The 21,029-nt window shown below is 39.1% G+C and overlaps 16 non-coding genes across 16 annotated transcripts; all 16 read right to left on the reverse strand.

Moving 5' to 3' along the window:
- Positions 1-2,051: 2,051 nt before the first annotated feature.
- Positions 2,052-2,123, reverse strand: TRNAD-GUC (transfer RNA aspartic acid (anticodon GUC)). Its single transcript has one exon. It is a non-coding gene; the product is annotated as a tRNA-Asp (tRNA).
- A 968-nt stretch (positions 2,124-3,091) lies between these two features.
- On the reverse strand, positions 3,092-3,163 carry TRNAD-GUC (transfer RNA aspartic acid (anticodon GUC)). Its single transcript has one exon. It is a non-coding gene; the product is annotated as a tRNA-Asp (tRNA).
- A 1,313-nt stretch (positions 3,164-4,476) lies between these two features.
- TRNAD-GUC (transfer RNA aspartic acid (anticodon GUC)) lies at positions 4,477-4,548 on the reverse strand. The gene has a single exon. It is a non-coding gene; the product is annotated as a tRNA-Asp (tRNA).
- A 621-nt stretch (positions 4,549-5,169) lies between these two features.
- Positions 5,170-5,241, reverse strand: TRNAD-GUC (transfer RNA aspartic acid (anticodon GUC)). The gene has a single exon. It is a non-coding gene; the product is annotated as a tRNA-Asp (tRNA).
- Positions 5,242-7,593: 2,352 nt separating this feature from the next.
- Positions 7,594-7,665, reverse strand: TRNAD-GUC (transfer RNA aspartic acid (anticodon GUC)). Its single transcript has one exon. It is a non-coding gene; the product is annotated as a tRNA-Asp (tRNA).
- Positions 7,666-8,633: 968 nt separating this feature from the next.
- TRNAD-GUC (transfer RNA aspartic acid (anticodon GUC)) lies at positions 8,634-8,705 on the reverse strand. The gene has a single exon. It is a non-coding gene; the product is annotated as a tRNA-Asp (tRNA).
- Positions 8,706-13,468: 4,763 nt separating this feature from the next.
- Positions 13,469-13,540, reverse strand: TRNAD-GUC (transfer RNA aspartic acid (anticodon GUC)). Its single transcript has one exon. It is a non-coding gene; the product is annotated as a tRNA-Asp (tRNA).
- A 623-nt stretch (positions 13,541-14,163) lies between these two features.
- TRNAD-GUC (transfer RNA aspartic acid (anticodon GUC)) lies at positions 14,164-14,235 on the reverse strand. The gene has a single exon. It is a non-coding gene; the product is annotated as a tRNA-Asp (tRNA).
- Positions 14,236-14,510: 275 nt separating this feature from the next.
- TRNAD-GUC (transfer RNA aspartic acid (anticodon GUC)) lies at positions 14,511-14,582 on the reverse strand. The gene has a single exon. It is a non-coding gene; the product is annotated as a tRNA-Asp (tRNA).
- Positions 14,583-15,897: 1,315 nt separating this feature from the next.
- Positions 15,898-15,969, reverse strand: TRNAD-GUC (transfer RNA aspartic acid (anticodon GUC)). The gene has a single exon. It is a non-coding gene; the product is annotated as a tRNA-Asp (tRNA).
- Positions 15,970-16,592: 623 nt separating this feature from the next.
- TRNAD-GUC (transfer RNA aspartic acid (anticodon GUC)) lies at positions 16,593-16,664 on the reverse strand. The gene has a single exon. It is a non-coding gene; the product is annotated as a tRNA-Asp (tRNA).
- Positions 16,665-17,287: 623 nt separating this feature from the next.
- TRNAD-GUC (transfer RNA aspartic acid (anticodon GUC)) lies at positions 17,288-17,359 on the reverse strand. The gene has a single exon. It is a non-coding gene; the product is annotated as a tRNA-Asp (tRNA).
- A 622-nt stretch (positions 17,360-17,981) lies between these two features.
- On the reverse strand, positions 17,982-18,053 carry TRNAD-GUC (transfer RNA aspartic acid (anticodon GUC)). Its single transcript has one exon. It is a non-coding gene; the product is annotated as a tRNA-Asp (tRNA).
- A 275-nt stretch (positions 18,054-18,328) lies between these two features.
- TRNAD-GUC (transfer RNA aspartic acid (anticodon GUC)) lies at positions 18,329-18,400 on the reverse strand. Its single transcript has one exon. It is a non-coding gene; the product is annotated as a tRNA-Asp (tRNA).
- Positions 18,401-19,715: 1,315 nt separating this feature from the next.
- On the reverse strand, positions 19,716-19,787 carry TRNAD-GUC (transfer RNA aspartic acid (anticodon GUC)). Its single transcript has one exon. It is a non-coding gene; the product is annotated as a tRNA-Asp (tRNA).
- A 621-nt stretch (positions 19,788-20,408) lies between these two features.
- On the reverse strand, positions 20,409-20,480 carry TRNAD-GUC (transfer RNA aspartic acid (anticodon GUC)). Its single transcript has one exon. It is a non-coding gene; the product is annotated as a tRNA-Asp (tRNA).
- Between the last annotated feature and the right edge of the window lie 549 nt (positions 20,481-21,029).

Raw genomic sequence — 21,029 nt, forward strand, 5'->3', positions numbered from 1 at the left:
TCCGCGTGACAGGCGGAGATACTCACCACTATACTATCGAGGATTTACATGAATATGCTTTCAACACTCATAATTTTCAGTGATGTGATGCTCAATTTCTCTATTTGTAAGGGCCTACATTGCAACATGTGAAGATATTCAAAACGTAACGATCTGTTAATTGCGTAATATTCAGCGATTTCATAATCCCCAATTCATAGAGTTGAAGAATTCTGTGTTTGTGGGGAATTCATTACCGATTTCAGGTCATTTTATGAGGTATGAATCAAACAATTCGGACGGTCAACTGTATATAACAAATCATTTACTCAAAAATACTCCCCGACGGGGAATTGAACCCCGGTCTTCTGCGTGACAGGCGGAGATATTCACCACTATACTATCGAGGACTTACATGAATATGCTTTCAACACTCACGATTGTCAGTGATCTAATGCTCAATTTCTCTATATATAGCGGCCTTTATTGCAACATGTGGAGATAATCACAAGGTAACAATCGATTAATTGCGAAATGTTCAATGATTTCAAAGTCACCAATTCATTGAGTTGAAGAATTCTGTGTTTGTGGGGGAATTCATTACCGATTTCAGGTCATTTTATGAGGTATGAATCAAACAATTCGGACGGTCAACTGTATATAACAAATCATTTGCTCAAAAATACTTCCCCTCGGGGAATTGAACCCCGGTCTTCCGCGTGACAGGCGGAGATACTCACCACTATACTATCGAGGATTTACATGAATATTCTTTCAACACTCATGATTTTTAGTGATCTAATGCTCAATTTCTCTATATATTGCGGCCTTTATTGCAACATGTGGAGATAATCACAAGGTAACAATCGATTAATTGCGAAATGTTCAATGATTTTAAAGTCACTAATTCATTGAGTTGAAGAATTCTGTGTTTCTGGGGAATTCATTACCGATTTCAGGTCATTTTATGAGGTATGAATCAAACAATTCGGACGTTCAACTGTATATAACAAATCATTTACTCAAAAATACCTCCCCGACGGGGAATTGAACCCTGGACTTCCGCGTGACAGGCGGAGATACTCACCACTATACTATCGAGGATTTACATGAATATGCTTTCAACACTCACGATTGTCAGTGATCTAATGCTCAATTTCTCTATATATTGCGGCCTTTATTGCAACATGTGGAGATAATCACAACGTAACGATCGATTAATTGCGTAATGTTCATGGATTTCAAAGTCCCCAATTCATAGAGTTGAAGAATTCTGTGTTTGTGGGAAATTCATTACCGATTTCAGGTCATTTTATGAGGTATGAATCAAACAATTCGGACGTTCAACTGTATATAACAAATCATTTACTCAAAAAAACCTCCCCGTCGGGGAATTGAACCCCGGTCTTCCGCGTGACAGGCGGAGATACTCACCACTATCCTATCGAGGATTTACATGAATATGCTTTCAACACTCATGATTTTCAGTGATGTTATGCTCAATTTCTCTATTTGTAAGGGCCTACATTGCAACTTGTGAAGATAATCACAACGTAACGATCGATTAATTGCGTAACGTTCAGGGATTTCAAAGTCATCAATTCATTGAGTTGAAGAATGCTGTATTTGTGAGGAATTCATTGCCGATTTCAGATCATTTTATGAGGTATGAATCAAACAATTCGGACGGTCAACTGTATATAACAAATCATTTCCTTAAAAATACCTCCCGACGGGGAATTGAACCCCGGTCTTCCGCGTGACAGGCGGAGATACTCACCACTATACTATCGAGGATTTACATGAATATGCTTTCAACACTCATGATTTTCAGTGATGTGATGCTCAATTTCTCTATTTGTAAGCGCCTACATTGCAACATGTGAAGATAATCACAACGTAACGATCGATTAATTGCGTAACGTTCAGGGATTTCAAAGTCATCAATTCATTGAGTTGAAGAATGCTGTATTTGCGAGGAATTCATTGCCGATTTCAGGTCATTTTATGAGGTATGAATCAAACAATTCGGACGGTCAACTGTGTATAACAAGTCATTTACTCAAAAATGCCTCCCCGACGGGGAATTGAACCCCGGTCTTCCGCGTGACAGGCGGAGATACTAACCACTATACTATCGAGGATTTACATGAATATGTTTTCAACACTCACGATTTTTAGTGATCTGATGCTCGATTTCTCTATCTGTAAGGGCCTTCATTGCAACATGTGAAGATATTCAAAACGTAACGATCGGGTAATTGCGTAATGTTCAGGGATTTCATAGTCCCCCGATTCATAGAGTTGAAGAATTCTGTGTTTGTGGGGAATTGATTACCGATTTCAGGTCATTTTATGAGGTATGAATCAAACAATTCGGACGGTCAACTGTATATAACAAATCATTTACTTAAAAATACCTCCCGACGGGGAATTTAACCCCGGTCTTCCGCGTGACAGGCGGAGATAGTCACCACTATACTATCGAGGATTTACATAAATATGCTTTCAACACTCATGATTTTCAGTGATGTGATGCTCAATTTCTCTATTTGTAAGCGCCTACATTGCAACATGTGAAGATAATCACAACGTAACGATCGATTAATTGCGTAACGTTCAGGGATTTCAAAGTCATCAATTCATTGAGTTGAAGAATGCTGTATTTGTGAGGAATTCATTGCCGATTTCAGGTCATTTTATGAGGTATGAATCAAACAATTCGGACGGTCAACTGTATATAACAAATCATTTCCTTAAAAATACCTCCCGACGGGGAATTGAACCCCGGTCTTCCGCGTGACAGGCGGAGATACTCACCACTATACTATCGAGGATTTACATGAATATGCTTTCAACACTCATGATTTTCAGTGATGTGATGCTCAATTTCTCTATTTGTAAGCGCCTACATTGCAACATGTGAAGATAATCACAACGTAACGATCGATTAATTGCGTAACGTTCAGGGATTTCAAAGTCATCAATTCATTGAGTTGAAGAATGCTGTATTTGCGAGGAATTCATTGCCGATTTCAGGTCATTTTATGAGGTATGAATCAAACAATTCGGACGGTCAACTGTGTATAACAAGTCATTTACTCAAAAATGCCTCCCCGACGGGGAATTGAACCCCGGTCTTCCGCGTGACAGGCGGAGATACTAACCACTATACTATCGAGGATTTACATGAATATGTTTTCAACACTCACGATTTTTAGTGATCTGATGCTCGATTTCTCTATCTGTAAGGGCCTTCATTGCAACATGTGAAGATATTCAAAACGTAACGATCGGGTAATTGCGTAATGTTCAGGGATTTCATAGTCCCCCGATTCATAGAGTTGAAGAATTCTGTGTTTGTGGGGAATTGATTACCGATTTCAGGTCATTTTATGAGGTATGAATCAAACAATTCGGACGGTCAACTGTATATAACAAATCATTTACTTAAAAATACCTCCCGACGGGGAATTGAACCCTGGTCTTCCGCGTGACAGGCGGAGATACTCACCACTATCCTATCGAGGATTTACATGAATATGCTTTCAACACTCATGATTTTCAGTGATGTGATGCTCAATTTCTCTATTTGTAAGGGCCTACATTGCAACTTGTGAAGATAATCACAACGTAACGATCGATTAATTGCGTAACGTTCAGGGATTTCAAAGTCATCAATTCATTGAGTTGAAGAATGCTGTATTTGTGAGGAATTCATTGCCGATTTCAGGTCATTTTATGAGGTATGAATCAAACAATTCGGACGGTCAACTGTATATAACAAATCATTTCCTTAAAAATACCTCCCGACGGGGAATTGAACCCCGGTCTTCCGCGTGACAGGCGGAGATACTCACCACTATACTATCGAGGATTTACATGAATATGCTTTCAACACTCATGATTTTCAGTGATGTGATGCTCAATTTCTCTATTTGTAAGCGCCTACATTGCAACATGTGAAGATAATCACAACGTAACGATCGATTAATTGCGTAACGTTCAGGGATTTCAAAGTCATCAATTCATTGAGTTGAAGAATGCTGTATTTGTGAGGAATTCATTGCCGATTTCAGGTCATTTTATGAGGTATGAATCAAACAATTCGGACGGTCAACTGTATATAACAAATCATTTCCTTAAAATACCTCCCGACGGGGAATTGAACCCCGGTCTTCCGCGTGACAGGCGGAGATACTCACCACTATACTATCGAGGATTTACATGAATATGCTTTCAACACTCATGATTTTCAGTGATGTGATGCTCAATTTCTCTATTTGTAAGCGCCTACATTGCAACATGTGAAGATAATCACAACGTAACGATCGATTAATTGCGTAACGTTCAGGGATTTCAAAGTCATCAATTCATTGAGTTGAAGAATGCTGTATTTGCGAGGAATTCATTGCCGATTTCAGGTCATTTTATGAGGTATGAATCAAACAATTCGGACGGTCAACTGTGTATAACAAGTCATTTACTCAAAAATGCCTCCCCGACGGGGAATTGAACCCCGGTCTTCCGCGTGACAGGCGGAGATACTAACCACTATACTATCGAGGATTTACATGAATATGTTTTCAACACTCACGATTTTTAGTGATCTGATGCTCGATTTCTCTATCTGTAAGGGCCTTCATTGCAACATGTGAAGATATTCAAAACGTAACGATCGGGTAATTGCGTAATGTTCAGGGATTTCATAGTCCCCCGATTCATAGAGTTGAAGAATTCTGTGTTTGTGGGGAATTGATTACCGATTTCAGGTCATTTTATGAGGTATGAATCAAACAATTCGGACGGTCAACTGTATATAACAAATCATTTACTTAAAATACCTCCCGACGGGGAATTGAACACCGGTCTTCCGCGTGACAGGCGGAGATACTCACCACTATCCTATCGAGGATTTACATGAATATGCTTTCAACACTCATGATTTTCAGTGATGTGATGCTCAATTTCTCTATTTGTAAGGGCCTACATTGCAACATGTGAAGATAATCACAACGTAACGATCGATTAATTGCGTAACGTTCAGGGATTTCAAAGTCATCAATTCATTGAGTTGAAGAATGCTGTATTTGTGAGGAATTCATTGCCGATTTCAGGTCATTATATGAGGTATGAATCAAACAATTCGGACGGTCAACTGTATATAACAAATAATTTACTTAAAAATGCCTCCCCGACGGGGAATTGAACCCCGGTCTTCCGCGTGACAGGCGGAGATACTCACCACTATACTATCGAGGATTTACATGAATATGCTTTCAACACTTATGATTTTCAGTGATGTGATGCTCAATTTCTCTATTTGTAAGCGCCTACATTGCAACATGTGAAGATAATCACAACGTAACGATCGATTAATTGCGTAACGTTCAGGGATTTCAAAGTCATCAATTCATTGAGTTGAAGAATGCTGTATTTGTGAGGAATTCATTACCGATTTCAGGTCATTTTATGAGGTATGAATCAAACAATTCGGACGGTCAACTGTATATAACAAATCATTTACTTAAAAATACCTCCCGACGGGGAATTGAACCCCGGTCTTCCGCGTGACAGGCGGAGATACTCACCACTATCCAATCGAGGATTTACATGAATATGCTTTCAACACATGATTTTCAGTGATCTAATGCTCAATTTCTCTATATATAGCGGCCTTTATTGCAACATGTGGAGATAATCACAACGTAACGATCGATTAATTGCGTAACGTTCAGGGATTTCAAAGTCATCAATTCATTGAGTTGAAGAATGCTGTATTTGTGAGGAATTCATTGCCGATTTCAGGTCATTTTATGAGGTATGAATCAAACAATTCGGACGGTCAACTGTGTATAACAAGTCATTTACTCAAAAATGCCTCCCCGACGGGGAATTGAACCCCGGTCTACCGCGTGACAGGCGGAGATACTAACCACTATATTATCGAGGATTTACATGAATATGTTTTCAACACTCACGATTTTTAGTGATCTGATGCTCGATTTCTCTATCTGTAAGGGCCTTCATTGCAACATGTGAAGATATTCAAAACGTAACGATCGGGTAATTGCGTAATGTTCAAGGATTTCATAGTCCCCCGATTCATAGAGTTGAAGAATTCTGTGTTTGTGGGGAATTGATTACCGATTTCAGGTCATTTTATGAGGTATGAATCAAACAATTCGGACGGTCAACTGTATATAACAAATCATTTACTTAAAAATACCTCCCGACGGGGAATTGAACACGGGTCTTCCGCGTGACAGGCGGAGATACTCACCACTATCCTATCGAGGATTTACATGAATATGCTTTCAACACTCATGATTTTCAGGGATCTGATGCTCAATTTCTATATATATAGCGGCCTTTATTGCAACATGTGGAGATAAGCACAAAGTAACTATCGATTAATTGCGTAACTTTCAGGGATTTCAAAGTCACCAATTCATAGAATTGAAGAATGCTGTATTTGTGAGGAATTCATTACCGATTTCAGGTCATTTTATGAGGTATGAATCAAACAATTCGGACGGTCAACTGTATATAACAAATCATTTACTTAAAAATACCTCCCCGACGGGGAATTGAACCCTGGTCTTCCGCGTGACAGGCGGAGATACTCACCACTATCCTATCGAGGATTTACATGAATATGCTTTCAACACTCATGATTTTCAGTGATGTGATGCTCAATTTCTCTATTTGTAAGGGCCTACATTGCAACTTGTGAAGATAATCACAACGTAACGATCGATTAATTGCGTAACGTTCAGGGATTTCAAAGTCATCAATTCATTGAGTTGAAGAATGCTGTATTTGTGAGGAATTCATTGCCGATTTCAGGTCATTTTATGAGGTATGAATCAAACAATTCGGACGGTCAACTGTATATAACAAATCATTTCCTTAAAAATACCTCCCGACGGGGAATTGAACCCCGGTCTTCCGCGTGACAGGCGGAGATACTCACCACTATACTATCGAGGATTTACATGAATATGCTTTCAACACTCATGATTTTCAGTGATGTGATGCTCAATTTCTCTATTTGTAAGCGCCTACATTGCAACATGTGAAGATAATCACAACGTAACGGTCGATTAATTGCGTAACGTTCAGGGATTTCAAAGTCATCAATTCATTGAGTTGAAGAATGCTGTATTTGTGAGGAATTCATTGCCGATTTCAGGTCATTTTATGAGGTATGAATCAAACAATTCGGACGGTCAACTGTATATAACAAATCATTTCCTTAAAAATACCTCCCGACGGGGAATTGAACCCCTGTCTTCCGCGTGACAGGCGGAGATACTCACCACTATACTATCGAGGATTTACATGAATATGCTTTCAACACTCATGATTTTCAGTGATGTGATGCTCAATTTCTCTATTTGTAAGCGCCTACATTGCAACATGTGAAGATAATCACAACGTAACGATCGATTAATTGCGTAACGTTCAGGGATTTCAAAGTCATCAATTCATTGAGTTGAAGAATGCTGTATTTGCGAGGAATTCATTGCCGATTTCAGGTCATTTTATGAGGTATGAATCAAACAATTCGGACGGTCAACTGTGTATAACAAGTCATTTACTCAAAAATGCCTCCCCGACGGGGAATTGAACCCCGGTCTTCCGCGTGACAGGCGGAGATACTAACCACTATACTATCGAGGATTTACATGAATATGTTTTCAACACTCACGATTTTTAGTGATCTGATGCTCGATTTCTCTATCTGTAAGGGCCTTCATTGCAACATGTGAAGATATTCAAAACGTAACGATCGGGTAATTGCGTAATGTTCAGGGATTTCATAGTCCCCCGATTCATAGAGTTGAAGAATTCTGTGTTTGTGGGGAATTGATTACCGATTTCAGGTCATTTTATGAGGTATGAATCAAACAATTCGGACGGTCAACTGTATATAACAAATCATTTACTTAAAAATACCTCCCGACGGGGAATTGAACCCCGGTCTTCCGCGTGACAGGCGGAGATACTCACCACTATCCTATCGAGGATTTACATGAATATGCTTTCAACACTCATGATTTTCAGTGATGTGATGCTCAATTTCTCTATTTGTAAGGGCCTACATTGCAACTTGTGAAGATAATCACAACGTAACGATCGATTAATTGCGTAACGTTCAGGGATTTCAAAGTCATCAATTCATTGAGTTGAAGAATGCTGTATTTGTGAGGAATTCATTGCCGATTTCAGGTCATTTTATGAGGTATGAATCAAACAATTCGAACGGTCAACTGTATATAACAAATCATTTCCTTAAAAATACCTCCCGACGGGGAATTGAACCCCGGTCTTCCGCGTGACAGGCGGAGATAGTCACCACTATACTATCGAGGATTTACATGAATATGCTTTCAACACTCATGATTTTCAGTGATGTGATGCTCAATTTCTCTATTTGTAAGCGCCTACATTGCAACATGTGAAGATAATCACAACGTAACGATCGATTAATTGCGTAACGTTCAGGGATTTCAAAGTCATCAATTCATTGAGTTGAAGAATGCTGTATTTGCGAGGAATTCATTGCCGATTTCAGGTCATTTTATGAGGTATGAATCAAACAATTCGGACGGTCAACTGTGTATAACAAGTTGATTACTCAAAAATGCCTCCCCGACGGGGAATTGAACCCCGGTCTTCCGCGTGACAGGCGGAGATACTAACCACTATACTATCGAGGATTTACATGAATATGTTTTCAACACTCACGATTTTTAGTGATCTGATGCTCGATTTCTCTATCTGTAAAGGCCTTCATTGCAACATGTGAAGATATTCAAAACGTAACGATCGGGTAATTGCGTAATGTTCAGGGATTTCATAGTCTCCCGATTCATAGAGTTGAAGAATTCTGTGTTTGTGGGGAATTGATTACCGATTTCAGGTCATTTTATGAGGTATGAATCAAACAATTCGGACGGTCAACTGTATATAACAAATCATTTACTTAAAAATACCTCCCGACGGGGAATTGAACACCGGTCTTCCGCGTGACAGGCGGAGATACTCACCACTATCCTATCGAGGATTTACATGAATATGCTTTCAACACTCATGATTTTCAGTGATGTGATGCTCAATTTCTCTATTTGTAAGGGCCTACATTGCAACATGTGAAGATAATCACAACGTAACGATCGATTAATTGCGTAACGTTCAGGGATTTCAAAGTCATCAATTCATTGAGTTGAAGAATGCTGTATTTGTGAGGAATTCATTGCCGATTTCAGGTCATTTTATGAGGTATGAATCAAACAATTCGGACGGTCAACTGTATATAACAAATAATTTACTTAAAAATGCCTCCCCGACGGGGAATTGAACCCCAGTCTTCCGCGTGACAGGCGGAGATACTCACCACTATACTATCGAGGATTTACATGAATATGCTTTCAACACTCATGATTTTCAGTGATGTGATGCTCAATTTCTCTATTTGTAAGCGCCTACATTGCAACATGTGAAGATAATCACAACGTAACGATCGATTAATTGCGTAACGTTCAGGGATTTCAAAGTCATCAACTCATTGAGTTGAAGAATGCTGTATTTGTGAGGAATTCATTACCGATTTCAGGTCATTTTATGAGGTATGAATCAAACAATTCGGACGGTCAACTGTATATAACAAATCATTTACTTAAAAATACCTCCCGACGGGGAATTGAACCCCGGTCTTCCGCGTGACAGGCGGAGATACTCACCACTATCCAATCGAGGATTTACATGAATATGCTTTCAACACATGATTTTCAGTGATGTGATGCTCAATTTCTCTATTTGTAAGGGCCTACATTGCAACTTGTGAAGATAATCACAACGTAACGATCGATTAATTGCGTAACGTTCAGGGATTTCAAAGTCATCAATTCATTGAGTTGAAGAATGCTGTATTTGTGAGGAATTCATTGCCGATTTCAGGTCATTTTATGAGGTATGAATCAAACAATTCGGACGGTCAACTGTATATAACAAATAATTTACTTAAAAATGCCTCCCCGACGGGGAATTGAACCCCCGTGTTACGCGTGACAGGCGGAGATACCACTATACTAGCGAGGATTTACATGAATATGCTTTCAACACTCATGATTTTCAGTGATGGGATGCTCAATTTCTCTATTTGTAAGGGCCTACATTGCAACTTGTGAAGATAATCACAACGTAACGATCGATTAATTGCGTAACGTTCAGGGATTTCAAAGTCATCAATTCATTGAGTTGAAGAATGCTGTATTTGTGAGGAATTCATTGCCGATTTCAGGTCATTTTATGAGGTATGAATCAAACAATTCGGACGGTCAACTGTATATAACAAATCATTTCCTTAAAAATACCACCCGACGGGGAATTGAACCCCGGTCTTCCGCGTGACAGGCGGAGATACTCACCACTATACTATCGAGGATTTACATGAACATACTTAAGTTTCTACACTCACGATTTTCAGTGATCTAATGCTCAATTTCTCTATATATAGCGGCCTTTATTGCAACATGTGGAGATAATCACAACGTAACGATCGATTAATTGCGTAACGTTCAGGGATTTCAAAGTCATCAATTCATTGAGTTGAAGAATGCTGTATTTGTGAGGAATTCATTGCCGATTTCAGGTCATTTTATGAGGTATGAATCAAACAATTCGGACGGTCAACTGTGTATAACAAGTCATTTACTCAAAAATGCCTCCCCGACGGGGAATTGAACCCCGGTCTACCGCGTGACAGGCGGAGATACAAACCACTATACTATCGAGGATTTACATGAATATGTTTTCAACACTCACGATTTTTAGTGATCTGATGCTCGATTTCTCTATCTGTAAGGGCCTTCATTGCAACATGTGAAGATATTCAAAACGTAACGATCGGGTAATTGCGTAATGTTCAAGGATTTCATAGTCCCCCGATTCATAGAGTTGAAGAATTCTGTGTTTGTGGGGAATTGATTACCGATTTCAGGTCATTTTATGAGGTATGAATCAAACAATTCGGACGGTCAACTGTATATAACAAATCATTTACTTAAAAATACCTCCCGACGGGGAATTGAACACCGGTCTTCCGCGTGACAGGCGGAGATACTCACCATTATCCTATCGAGGATTTACATGAATATGCTTTCAACACTCATGATTTTCAGTGATGTGATGGTCAATTTCTCTATTTGTAAGGGCCTACATTGCAACTTGTGAAGATAATCACAACGTAACGATCGATTAATTGCGTAACGTTCAGGGATTTCAAAGTCATCAATTCATTGAGTTGAAGAATGCTGTATTTGTGAGGAATTCATTGCCGATTTCAGGTCATTTTATGAGGTATGAATCAAACAATTCGGACGGTCAACTGTATATAACAAATAATTTACTTAAAAATGCCTCCCCGACGGGGAATTGAACCCCCGTGTTACGCGTGACAGGCGGAGATACCACTATACTATCGAGGATTTACATGAATATGCTTTCAACACTCATGATTTTCAGTGATGTGATGCTCAATTTCTCTATTTGTAAGGGCCTACATTGCAACTTGTGAAGATAATCACAACGTAACGATCGATTAATTGCGTAACGTTCAGGGATTTCAAAGTCATCAATTCATTGAGTTGAAGAATGCTGTATTTGTGAGGAATTCATTGCCGATTTCAGGTCATTTTATGAGGTATGAATCAAACAATTCGGACGGTCAACTGTGTATAACAAGTCATTTACTCAAAAATGCCTCCCCGACGGGGAATTGAACCCCCGTGTTACGCGTGACAGGCGGAGATACCACTATACTAGCGAGGATTTACATGAATATGCTTTCAACACTCATGATTTTCAGTGATCTGATGCTCAATTTCTCTATTTGTAAGGGCCTATATTGCAACATGTGAAGATATTCAAAACGTAACGATCGGTTAATTGCGTAATGTTCAGGGATTTCATTGTCCTCCAATTCATAGAGTTGAAGAATTCTGTGTTTGTGGGGAATTCATTACCGATTTCAGGTCATTTTATTAGGTATGAATCAAACAATTCGGACGGTCAACTGTATATAACAAATCATTTACTCAAAAATACCTCCCCGACGGGAAATTGAACCCCGGTCTTCTGCGTGACAGGAGGAGATACTCACCACTATACTATCGAGGATTTACATGAATATGCTTTCAACACTCATGATTTTCAGTGATCTGATGCTCAATTTCTCTATCTGTAAGGGCGTACATTGCAACATGTGAAGACATTCAAAACCTAACGATCGGTTAATTGCGTAATGTTCAGGGATTTCATAGTGCCGCAATTCATAGAGTTGAAGAATTATGTGTTCATTACCGATTTCAGGTCATTTTATGAGGTATGAATCAAACAATTCGGACGGTCAACTGTATATAACAAAGCATTTACTTAGAAATATCTCCCCGACGGGGAATTGAACCCCGGTCTTCCGCGTGACAGGAGGAGATACTCACCACTATACTATCGAGGATTTACATGAATATGCTTTCAACACTCATGATTTTCAGTGATCTGATGCTCAATTTCTCTATCTGTAAGGGCCTACATTGCAACATGTGAAGACATTCAAAACCTAACGATCGGTTAATTGCGTAATGTTCAGCGATTTCATAATCCCCCAATTCATAGAGTTGAAGAATTATGTGTTCATTACCGATTTCAGGTCATTTTATGAGGTATGAATCAAACAATGCGGAAGGTCAACTGTATATAACAAATCATTTACTCAAAAATACCTCCCCGACGGGGAATTGAACCCCAGTCTTCCGCGTGACAGGCGGACATACTCGCCACTATACTATCGAAGATTTACATGAACATACTTAAGTTTCTACACTCACGATTTTCAGTGATCTAATGCTCAATTTCTCTATATATAGCGGCCTTTATTGCAACATGTGGAGATAATCACAACGTAACGATCGATTAATTGCGTAACGTTCAGGGATTTCAAAGTCACCAATTCATTGAGTTGAAGAATGCTGTATTTGTGAGGAATTCGTTGCCGATTTAAGGTCATTTTATGAGGTATGAATCAAACAATTCGGACGGTCAACTGGATATAACAAATCATTTACTTAAAAATACCTCACCGCCGGGGAATTGAACCCCGGTCTTCCGCGTGACAGGCGGAGATACTCACCACTATACTATCGAGGATTTACATGAATATGCGTTCAACACTCATGATTTTCAGTGATCTGATGCTAAATTTCTCTATCCGTGGGGGGCCTTCATTGCAACATGTGAAGACATTCAAAACGTAACGATCGGTTAATTGCGTAATGTTCAGGGATTTCAAAGTGCCGCAATTCATAGAGTTGAAGAATTCTGTGTTTGTGGGGAATTCATTACCGATTTCAGGTCATTTTATGAGGTATGAATCAAACAATTCGGACGGTCAACTGTATATAACAAAGCATTTACTTAGAAATATCTCCCCGACGGGGAATTGAACCCCGGTCTTACGCGTGACAGGCGGAGATACTCACCACTATACTATCGAGGATTTACATGAATATGCTTTCAACACTCATGATTTTCAGTGATCTGATGCTAGATTTCTCTATCTGTAAGGGCCTTCATTGCAACATGTGAAGACATTCAAAACGTAACGATCGGTTAATTGCGTAATGTTCAGGGATTTCATAGTCCCGCAATTCATAGAGTTGAAGAATTCTGTGTTTGTGGGGAATTCATTACCGATTTCAGGTCATTTTATGAGGTATGAATCAAACAATTCGGACGGTCAACTGTATATAACAAATCATTTACTCAAAAATACCTCCCCGATGGGGAATTGAAACCCGGTCTTCCGCATGACAGGCGGAGATACTCACCACTATACTATCGAGGATTTACATGAATATGCTTTCAACACTCATGATTTTCAGTGATCTGATGCTCAATTTCTCTATTCGTAAGGGCCTACATTGCAACATGTGCAGATATTCAAAACGTAACGATCGGTTAATTGCGTAATGTTCAGCGATTTCATAATCCCCCAATTCATAGAGTTGAAGAATTCTGTGCTTGTGGGAATTCGTTACCGATTTCAGGTCATTTTATGAGGTATGAATCAAACAATTCGGACGGTCAACTGTATATAACAAATCATTTACTCAAAAATACCTCCCCGACGGGGAATTGAACCCCGGTCTTCCGCGTGACAGGCGGAGATACTCACCACTATACTATCGAGGATTTACATGAATATGGTTTCCACACTCATGATTTTCAGGGATCTGATGCTCAATTTCTATATATATAGCGGCCTTTATTGCAACATGTGGAGATAATCACAAAGTAACTATCGATTAATTGCGTAATGTTCAGGGATTTCAAAGTCACCAATTCATTGAGTTGAAGAATGCTGTATTTGTGAGGAATTCATTGCCGATTTCAGGTCATTTTATGAGGTATGACTCAAACAATTCGGACGGTCAACTGTATATAACAAATCATTTACTTAAAAATACCTCCCCGACGGGGAATTGAACCCCGGTCTTCCGCGTGACAGGCGGAGATACTCACCACTATACTATCGAGGATTTACATGAATATGCTTTCAACACTCATAATTTTCAGTGATGTGATGCTCAATTTCTCTATTTGTAAGGGCCTACATTGCAACATGTGAAGATATTCAAAACGTAACGATCGGTTAATTGCGTAATGTTCAGCGATTTCATAATCCCCCAATTCATAGAGTTGAAGAATTCTGTGCTTGTGGGAATTCATTACCGATTTCAGGTCATTTTATGAGGTATGAATCAAACAATTCGGACGGTCAACTGTATATAACAAATCATTTACTTAAAAATACCTCCCGACGGGGAATTGAACCCCGGTCTTCCGCGTGACAGGCGGAGATACTCACCACTATACTATCGAGGATTTACATGAATATGCTTTCAACACTCATAATTTTCAGTGATGTGATGCTCAATTTCTCTATTTGTAAGGGCCTACATTGCAACATGTGAAGATATTCAAAACGTAACGATCGGTTAATTGCGTAATGTTCAGCGATTTCATAATCCCCCAATTCATAGAGTTGAAGAATTCTGTGCTTGTGGGAATTCATTACCGATTTCAGGTCATTTTATGAGGTATGAATCAAACAATTCGGACGGTCAACTGTATATAACAAATCATTTACTCAAAAATACCTGCCCGACGGGGAATTGAACCCCGGTCTTCCGCGTGACAGGCGGAGATACTCACCACTATACTATCGAGGATTTACATGAATATGCTTTCCACACTCATGATTTTCAGGGATCTGATGCTCAATTTCTATATATATAGCGGCCTTTATTGCAACATGTGGAGATAATCACAAAGTAACTATCGATTAATTGCGTAACGTTCAGGGATTGCAAAGTTACTAATTCATTGAGTTGAAGAATGCTGTATTTGTGAGGAATTCATTACCGATTTCAGGTCATTTTATGAGGTATGAATCAAACAATTCGGACGGTCAACTGTATATAACAAATCATTTACTCAAAAATACCTCCCCGACGTGGAATTGAACCCCGGTCTTCCGCGTGACAGGCGGAGATAATCACCACTATACTATTCAAGATTTACATGAATATGGTTTCCACACTCATGATTTTCAGGGATCTGATGCTCAATTTCTATATATATAGCGGCCTTTATTGCAACATGTGGAGATAATCACAAAGTAACTATCGATTAATTGCGTATCGTTCAGGGATTTCAAAGTCACCAATTCATTGAGTTGAAGAATGCTGTATTTGTGAGGAATTCATTGCCGATTTCAGGTCATTTTATGAGGTATGACTCAAACAATTCGGACGGTCAACTGTATATAACAAATCATTTACTTAAAAGTACCTCCCCGACGGGGAATTGAACCCCGGTCTTCCGCGTGACAGGCGGAGATACTCACCACTATACTATCGAGGATTTACATGAATATGCTTTCAACACTCATAATTTTCAGTGATGTGATGCTCAATTTCTCTATTTGTAAGGGCCTACATTGCAACATGTGAAAATATTCAAAACGTAACGATCGGTTAATTGCGTAATGTTCAGCGATTTCATAATCCCCCAATTCATAGAGTTGAAGAATTCTGTGTTTGTGGGAATTCATTACCGATTTCAGGTCATTTTATGAGGTATGAATCAAACAATTCGGACGGTCAACTGTATATAACAAATCATTTACTTAAAAATACCTCCCGACGGGGAATTGAACCCCGGTCTTCCGCGTGACAGGCGGAGATACTCACCACTATACTATCGAGGATTTACATGAATATGCGTTCAACACTCATGATTTTCAGTGATCTGATGCTAAATTTCTCTATCCGTGGGGGGCCTTCATTGCAACATGTGAAGACATTCAAAACGTAACGATCGGTTAATTGCGTAATGTTCAGGGATTTCAAAGTGCCGCAATTCATAGAGTTGAAGAATTCTGTGTTTGTGGGGAATTCATTACCGATTTCAGGTCATTTTATGAGGTATGAATCAAACAATTCGGACGGTCAACTGTATATAACAAAGCATTTACTTAGAAATATCTCCCCGACGGGGAATTGAACCCCGGTCTTACGCGTGACAGGCGGAGATACTCACCACTATACTATCGAGGATTTACATGAATATGCTTTCAACACTCATGATTTTCAGTGATCTGATGCTAGATTTCTCTATCTGTAAGGGCCTTCATTGCAACATGTGAAGACATTCAAAACGTAACGATCGGTTAATTGCGTAATGTTCAGGGATTTCATAGTCCCGCAATTCATAGAGTTGAAGAATTCTGTGTTTGTGGGGAATTCATTACCGATTTCAGGTCATTTTATGAGGTATGAATCAAACAATTCGGACGGTCAACTGTATATAACAAATCATTTACTCAAAAATACCTCCCCGATGGGGAATTGAAACCCGGTCTTCCGCATGACAGGCGGAGATACTCACCACTATACTATCGAGGATTTACATGAATATGCTTTCAACACTCATGATTTTCAGTGATCTGATGCTCAATTTCTCTATTCGTAAGGGCCTACATTGCAACATGTGCAGATATTCAAAACGTAACGATCGGTTAATTGCGTAATGTTCAGCGATTTCATAATCCCCCAATTCATAGAGTTGAAGAATTCTGTGCTTGTGGGAATTCGTTACCGATTTCAGGTCATTTTATGAGGTATGAATCAAACAATTCGGACGGTCAACTGTATATAACAAATCATTTACTCAAAAATACCTCCCCGACGGGGAATTGAACCCCGGTCTTCCGCGTGACAGGCGGAGATACTCACCACTATACTATCGAGGATTTACATGAATATGGTTTCCACACTCATGATTTTCAGGGATCTGATGCTCAATTTCTATATATATAGCGGCCTTTATTGCAACATGTGGAGATAATCACAAAGTAACTATCGATTAATTGCGTAATGTTCAGGGATTTCAAAGTCACCAATTCATTGAGTTGAAGAATGCTGTATTTGTGAGGAATTCATTGCCGATTTCAGGTCATTTTATGAGGTATGACTCAAACAATTCGGACGGTCAACTGTATATAACAAATCATTTACTCAAAAATACCTCCCCGATGGGGAATTGAAACCCGGTCTTCCGCATGACAGGCGGAGATACTCACCACTATACTATCGAGGATTTACATGAATATGCTTTCAACACTCATGATTTTCAGTGATCTGATGCTCAATTTCTCTATTCGTAAGGGCCTACATTGCAACATGTGCAGATATTCAAAACGTAACGATCGGTTAATTGCGTAATGTTCAGCGATTTCATAATCCCCCAATTCATAGAGTTGAAGAATTCTGTGCTTGTGGGAATTCGTTACCGATTTCAGGTCATTTTATGAGGTATGAATCAAACAATTCGGACGGTCAACTGTATATAACAAATCATTTACTCAAAAATACCTCCCCGACGGGGAATTGAACCCCGGTCTTCCGCGTGACAGGCGGAGATACTCACCACTATACTATCGAGGATTTACATGAATATGGTTTCCACACTCATGATTTTCAGGGATCTGATGCTCAATTTCTATATATATAGCGGCCTTTATTGCAACATGTGGAGATAATCACAAAGTAACTATCGATTAATTGCGTAATGTTCAGGGATTTCAAAGTCACCAATTCATTGAGTTGAAGAATGCTGTATTTGTGAGGAATTCATTGCCGATTTCAGGTCATTTTATGAGGTATGACTCAAACAATTCGGACGGTCAACTGTATATAACAAATCATTTACTTAAAAATACCTCCCCGACGGGGAATTGAACCCCGGTCTTCCGCGTGACAGGCGGAGATACTCACCACTATACTATCGAGGATTTACATGAATATGCTTTCAACACTCATAATTTTCAGTGATGTGATGCTCAATTTCTCTATTTGTAAGGGCCTACATTGCAACATGTGAAGATATTCAAAACGTAACGATCGGTTAATTGCGTAATGTTCAGCGATTTCATAATCCCCCAATTCATAGAGTTGAAGAATTCTGTGCTTGTGGGAATTCATTACCGATTTCAGGTCATTTTATGAGGTATGAATCAAACAATTCGGACGGTCAACTGTATATAACAAATCATTTACTTAAAAATACCTCCCGACGGGGAATTGAACCCCGGTCTTCCGCGTGACAGGCGGAGATACTCACCACTATACTATCGAGGATTTACATGAATATGCTTTCAACACTCATAATTTTCAGTGATGTGATGCTCAATTTCTCTATTTGTAAGGGCCTACATTGCAACATGTGAAGATATTCAAAACGTAACGATCGGTTAATTGCGTAATGTTCAGCGATTTCATAATCCCCCAATTCATAGAGTTGAAGAATTCTGTGCTTGTGGGAATTCATTACCGATTTCAGGTCATTTTATGAGGTATGAATCAAACAATTCGGACGGTCAACTGTATATAACAAATCATTTACTCAAAAATACCTGCCCGACGGGGAATTGAACCCCGGTCTTCCGCGTGACAGGCGGAGATACTCACCACTATACTATCGAGGATTTACATGAATATGCTTTCCACACTCATGATTTTCAGGGATCTGATGCTCAATTTCTATATATATAGCGGCCTTTATTGCAACATGTGGAGATAATCACAAAGTAACTATCGATTAATTGCGTAATGTTCAGGGATTGCAAAGTTACTAATTCATTGAGTTGAAGAATGCTGTATTTGTGAGGAATTCATTACCGATTTCAGGTCATTTTATGAGGTATGAATCAAACAATTCGGACGGTCAACTGTATATAACAAATCATTTACTCAAAAATACCTCCCCGACGTGGAATTGAACCCCGGTCTTCCGCGTGACAGGCGGAGATACTCACCACTATACTATTCAAGATTTACATGAATATGGTTTCCACACTCATGATTTTCAGGGATCTGATGCTCAATTTCTATATATATAGCGGCCTTTATTGCAACATGTGGAGATAATCACAAAGTAACTATCGATTAATTGCGTATCGTTCAGGGATTTCAAAGTCACCAATTCATTGAGTTGAAGAATGCTGTATTTGTGAGGAATTCATTGCCGATTTCAGGTCATTTTATGAGGTATGACTCAAACAATTCGGACGGTCAACTGTATATAACAAATCATTTACTTAAAAGTACCTCCCCGACGGGGAATTGAACCCCGGTCTTCCGCGTGACAGGCGGAGATACTCACCACTATACTATCGAGGATTTACATGAATATGCTTTCAACACTCATAATTTTCAGTGATGTGATGCTCAATTTCTCTATTTGTAAGGGCCTACATTGCAACATGTGAAAATATTCAAAACGTAACGATCGGTTAATTGCGTAATGTTCAGCGATTTCATAATCCCCCAATTCATAGAGTTGAAGAATTCTGTGTTTGTGGGAATTCATTACCGATTTCAGGTCATTTTATGAGGTATGAATCAAACAATTCGGACGGTCAACTGTATATAACAAATCATTTACTTAAAAATACCTCCCGACGGGGAATTGAACCCCGGTCTTCCGCGTGACAGGCGGAGATACTCACCACTATACTATCGAGGATTTACATGAATATGCTTTCAACACTCATAATTTTCAGTGATGTGATGCTCAATTTCTCTATTTGTAAGGGCCTACATTGCAACATGTGAAGATATTCAAAACGTAACGATCGGTTAATTGCGTAATGTTCAGCGATTTCATAATCCCCCAATTCATAGAGTTGAAGAATTCTGTGCTTGTGGGAATTCATTACCGATTTCAGGTCATTTTATGAGGTATGAATCAAACAATTCGGACGGTCAACTGTATATAACAAATCATTTACTCAAAAATACCTCCCCGACGGGGAATTGAACCCCGGTCTTCCGCGTGACAGGCGGAGATACTCACCACTATACTATCGAGGATTTACATGAATATGCTTTCCACACTCATGATTTTCAGGGATCTGATGCTCAATTTCTATATATATAGCGGCCTTTATTGCAACATGTGGAGATAATCACAAAGTAACTATCGATTAATTGCGTAATGTTCAGGGATTGCAAAGTTACTAATTCATTGAGTTGAAGAATGCTGTATTTGTGAGGAATTCATTACCGATTTCAGGTCATTTTATGAGGTATGAATCAAACAATTCGGACGGTCAACTGTATATAACAAATCATTTACTCAAAAATACCTCCCCGACGTGGAATTGAACCCCGGTCTTCCGCGTGACAGGCGGAGATACTCACCACTATACTATTCAAGATTTACATGAATATGGTTTCCACACTCATGATTTTCAGGGATCTGATGCTCAATTTCTATATATATAGCGGCCTTTATTGCAACATGTGGAGATAATCACAAAGTAACTATCGATTAATTGCGTATCGTTCAGGGATTTCAAAGTCACCAATTCATTGAGTTGAAGAATGCTGTATTTGTGAGGAATTCATTGCCGATTTCAG

Source organism: Saccoglossus kowalevskii, chromosome 17, assembly GCF_978046115.1.
Source record: "Saccoglossus kowalevskii chromosome 17, keSacKowa6.1, whole genome shotgun sequence".
Lineage (NCBI taxonomy): Eukaryota > Metazoa > Hemichordata > Enteropneusta > Harrimaniidae > Saccoglossus > Saccoglossus kowalevskii.